The sequence below is a fragment of the Phyllostomus hastatus genome, unplaced genomic scaffold, assembly GCF_019186645.2.
Source record: "Phyllostomus hastatus isolate PE091 unplaced genomic scaffold, TTU_PhHast_1.1 phas_scaffold_78, whole genome shotgun sequence".
Classification (NCBI taxonomy): Eukaryota; Metazoa; Chordata; class Mammalia; order Chiroptera; family Phyllostomidae; genus Phyllostomus; species Phyllostomus hastatus.
In genome coordinates, this window is record NW_025334041.1 from 66636310 (window position 1) to 66641925 (window position 5616).

A 5616-nucleotide genomic window follows, 5' to 3' on the forward strand; every position below is an offset into this window, starting at 1 on the left:
ACCAATCAAACTGGAAGATTTGGTGTCCTCACTCGCATGAGGACTGCCCTCGCATGAGGGACCAGCAGTGGAGACTTCCTGCTACACAAGTCAGGTATCCTCTGCCTTGGGAGCACACTTTCTCTTTCCACTGAAGCCTGGGTTCCCTAGCTGAGTGGTCCTGTCTCAGCATACCTGAGTGGCAAGGGCAGCCTTACAGCCATGCTGTTCCATAGCCCTGCTGTATCATGATTGAGCTGTTTGCACTGAATAAAGGCTCTTCCTTTGCCATACCTGAAGTTGGGGATCCTGTGGGCATCCAGTTGGCACCAGCAGCACTCAGTTGACATGGGTATTGGGGGAACTTGCATCTTGGGAAGAGTACACTGGCCAGAATCTGTCACTCAGCTCTCACCTGGCCTGGAAGGGAAGCAGAAATACAGGAAAGCACAGGGTAAGCTTGGGTGACCAGTTTCTGCCAGTTGGTGAGACAAGAAAATTCATGACACACCAAAGGAAAGGGTGAGTAATTTGGCTTAAATGGAGCACCCCATTTAGGCTGATAACATCTTGGTTATAAAAGGTCTTAAATGTCAGGTTAAGACTCTATTCTAGAAAAGACTCTATTCAGAGGCAACCTCTGAAAGTATCGGAGTGACATGATTAAAACTGCCTTTCAGATACAAAAGAGTACCTATATCTATTTATATGCATTGATAAAAGTACAAAAGTAGGTGGAACTAATCTATGATGAAGTCAAGAACGTGATTAGCTTTGAGCAGATATCAGTGGGAAGGGTTTGGGGAATGGGGCTTCTGGGGTGGGGCAAATGTTCTGTTTCTTGATCAGGGTGCTGGTTACATGGATGTGTTCACTCAGAAATTTTACATGCTATATGCTTATGCTTTGTATTATTTTATGTAAATATGTCATGCTTCAATAAAAAAGTTTTTAAAAACTACCTTTCAGGAAGACTCTAGTGTCAGTAAGGAAGATTCACGCATTTGTTCATTCCACACTTACTGAGCACTGTCTAAGTGCCAGGTTTTGGATGGGTTGCAGAGGTGAGATTGAGGGTGAGAGATGAGCAATGAAATTCGTTTCAACAATCCCAGGGAGGGGGACATGGGCCTGAGCAAAGGTGGGAGCAGAACTCAAGGAGGCCTCTTTTGTCCCCCTCTGCAGGACTTCCTACATTCCACCTGGTATTTTAATAATGTAGAGTAGGGGTTAAACTGAAACAGACTTTCATTCCCCAGTTCTGCTACTAGGTGACTTTGAATAAGTTGGTTAACCATTCCAAGGCTTAGTTTCTCCATGTGTAAATTGGAAGTGATAGTTATAGTACCTACCTCATTGGATTGCTAAGAAGAGTAAATGAAGTAAATGGAATTTTTTCCTTCACATAGCACTTGACATAGCAAGCACTCAAAGTTAGATATGAGCATATCTTACGATTTTATATAATGACAGTGGATTCTTTTTATAATCATGTCCCAAAAGTTAATTAAGGAAAACATACACACACACTTAACCACCTGGGTCTGCGGCTAGGCTTTGTGAAACAGGTCCTTGGGGGAAGAAAGGGAAGCCTGGTATGTGTGTGTGTGTGTGTGTGTGTGTGTGTGTGTGTGTGTGTGTGTTGGGGGTGTGGGATGGATGTGGGGAGCAGATGGACTTCTGAGGAGAGCATCTGTAGGCCTGTGTACAGAGATCTGGGTTCTCCAGCTCTAGCAACATCTGGGAAGCAGTTTCATCTTCTTGGAATCTCACCCTGAGCAGCTGAATCTTATCACAAAGTAGTTGTTTTGAAACTGAGCACACTTAGAGCTGAGGAAACCAGAGTCCCATTAGTTCTGGGTTACCTCTGCAGAAGACTACGACACTTTCTAGGCATGAGGCAGTCCTCTGTCTGGTGGCTGGGTAACATAATTGATAACTTTGTTACAATTCCAGTGCATTCTCTTTCACCCCAAATCTCTTCCTGTTCTTGGGAACAATGTTAATTTTTATTCTCAGGCAAGAATTGAAAACCTGCATCTGGCATATGCTTGCATTATAAAAACACACAGAGTTCAAGAGGGAGAGGTCTAGCTCACAGCCATCAGAGGTGTTTTGGGAAACAAGACTCAACTCTTCTAACTCAGATACCTTCTACCTATCTTGATGCGGGGGCATTCCTGGGGTTGCCTGTACCTGCAGGGGTCAGCAAAGTAGGTTTACAGTTGTAATACAAATAAGTACATACAATAATTAATAAATAATAATACAAGAATAAACTCTGTGTTTCCCATACTCACACTGGTAAACCTACTTTTGCCCAACGCTGCATACATCGCTCCACAGAAAAGGGGAACAAGGACTCTGTCCTCCATATCCCTCATCACCTGGCTCAACCCTGAGCACACCTGGGCATACCTTTGTGGTCTAAGACTTGAGCTGCCTTTTTGGACCTCTTGTGGGCAAATGAAAGAAGCTTTGGTATTTATTTACTGGTCCCAGAAATTGGCCTTGTTTATTGAGAGACAGGAGATTAAGCTTTCAGGCTGTACAATTAGCTTGTCTGCTATAGTCCTGGCTGTGTGAACTGTGTACCTCAGTTTGCTCATCTCTAAAATAGAGATGATAATAATACTTATCTCTTGGTATTACTGTGGGATTAAATGAGCTAGTACTTATAGAGCAGGGCCCTCATAAATGTTGTTGTGGTTTGTACTATTACTGTTATTATTATATTTGATATTTCTCCCATTTGTTACATTTCTGTTTTTTTGAGTTCCTTGTAGGAGATATTCCAAATTTTTCATTTTGCACTAAGATCAGTGTTTTGATCTTAGATTTAATATTACTTCCTTCTTTAGATATCATTCACATGCCATAAAAGTTATCCATTTAAAGTATATATTTCAGTGATTTTTCCTATATTCTCAGTTGCACAACCGTCACCACAATGTAACTTCAAAACCTCTCAGCACCCTGAAGAAAAACCCTGTAGCCATCAGCAGTCATTCTCTCTTCTGACTCCCCCCTCTCTGGCCCCTAGCAACCACTAACCTGCTTTCCAACTCTACGATTTGCCTATTCTGGACATTTTATACAAATGGAATCATACAACATGTGGCCTTTTGTGTCTGTTTTGTGTTCTTGTGTTCTTCCATTTAGCATAATGTTTTCAATTCATGCACGTTTTATTCTTTTTTCATTGTCAAATTGTCACCAGTGAAGGGGTTCTTGCCCCTGACCACCCCCACCTCCCCCACCCGCCCCTCTGTAGAAATGAAGAGAGGAAGCAGAACAGATTCAAAAAAGAAGAGGTTTGACCTGACGAGTGTTTCACTTGGTTGAAACAGTGGCTCACTTGGTTGGGCATCATCCTACAGAGCAAAAGGTCACCTATTCAATTCCCGCTGGGGCACATGCCTGGGGTGTGGGTTCAGTCCCAGTCAGAGAGAGTGCAAGAAGCAGCTGATTGATGTTTCTCTCTCATGTTGACATTTCTCTCTATCTTTTTCTCCCTCCCTTCCCCTCTTTCTGAGGGTAAATAATTTTTTTTAAAAAACAGCTAAACTTAAAGAAGAAAAGGAAGAAGAGGTTTGCTGAAAACAAGGTAGAGAGAAAGGAGAAAGGTGGGGGCTTGACGCATCAAGGGAGCACACACTGGCACCATTTGGGTATGAGCTCTCCAATTTCTCCTACAAACTATTGCTATTGTCTTTTCTATTGTAGCCGTTGTAGCTGGTGTGGAGTAGTATCCCACCATGATTTTGGTTTGCATTTCCACATGATTAAATATGTTAAATATCTTTTTACACACTTGTTGGTCATTTTGTATATCTTCTTCAGAGAAAAAGCCATTCAAGTACTTTGCTGATTATAAATTGGGTTGTCTTTTTATTATTGATTTGTAGGTGTTCTTTATATATTCTGGAGACTAGTTCTTTACCAATATATGACTTAAAAATGTTTTCTCCAATTCTGTGGGCTACTTTTTTACTTTCTTGATTGAGTCATTTTGTGCAAAAAGGTTTTTTTATGAAGTCAAATGTATTTTTTCTTTTGTCACTAAGTTTTTGGTGTCATATTTAAGAAACCATTACCTAACCCCATGTTGTGAAGATTTACACCTGTGTTTTCTTCTAGGAATTTTATAGTTTTATCCCTTAAATTTCAGTCTATGTCTCAGAGATTCTATCCATTTGGTAGTTTTTCAATTATTCTGAGTCACTACCACAAATCTAGTGCAGATAATTATTCTCTCTCCCTTGAGATACTGCAGCATTTAGCTGCTCATCTCATATCCACTCATGTTCCCTGAATCTGGCCTCCCCAGTGCATCCCTTCTAGACACACCTTGCAGGACCCTTGGATCCACTATCTGTCCCTCTAGACTGTAAGATCCTTGAGAACAGTTTTTGTCTTCTATTTCTATATATGTCCTGTGGTCAGCCGGAAACTCACTGTTGTATAAATGAATAAAATTTTGAAAAATCAAAACATTGAGAAAATTATAAAATTTAACATCATAAACTATCCCACATTGGGGATGAACCATGAACATCTGAGCCAACAGCTTCCCTGAATAACTCATGGTGAGTCAACCTTGGTTAGCCAAGGCCACACTTATGATGGCTGCTTTGGTGCCATGCTCTGGGCTCCTCGCACTGAGCTTCCTTTGGGTCTAGAATTAATGTAGTCTTAAAGTGTGTCACATGGTTATTGCTAGAAATCACTACCTTCTACTGGATTGGTCTTTACTGATACCCGACACACTGAAGCCACGCGGCTGCTCAAGAGAGCCAGTCTGCTTCAGAGGAACCATCCTCAGGAGCTCATCTTTCCCCTGGAAGGCTCTGATCAGAAATCATAGAACTGGCCGATCTTTGTCTTCAAGTTCTTCACACCAGCCCTGCACTCACATCAGCTTTCTTTTCTCATCAACCATAGAAGCACCTTCCAATGTTTGCTGATGGGACAGTACTCATGTTCTGATTTCTAGCAGCAGGGTCATGCCATTGACAGGTTTTATCTATTTCTTCATTTGGCAACCTGCTTAACACCTCTGAGTCTCAGTGTAGCCATTTTTAAATGGGAATAAAATCATAAATATCTGATGAGATTATTGTGAAGATTAAATGAGATGAAATGTATACTGGGTTTAACATCACATTGCAAAGATTTTATGAATGTCAACTATTATTAGTTTTCTATGTTTGTTTTAAAACAAGATTTGGGGTAGCTATGAAAACCTGAGCAAAATTATAAGGGAAAACCACACTCAAGAAGGATATCGTATTACCCCCAACAATGAGGATTTTAGCTTTCTTTCATCAGATGGCAACCTGGCCATTCATTCACTCACTGGATCAGCACTTAACTCTGAGCAACTCTCGGGCATGGCAGCACATATGAAGGAGTGAGAGACTTTGTTTACGCTTCAGATAGGGGAGCAGAGCCCAGGGATACCCAACTGAAACACAGCATTGCAGGAAATGTGAGAGAAAGTGGAGAAGGGCTTGCCTGGGGAGCAGCCCTCACATAGGATGAGTTGAGTCTGCAGTTACTTCCTATTTTGATCATATCTGCTGCATGTTCATGTTTCAGCAACCATCTTGGGGCTAAATGTGACAAAGCAAGAAT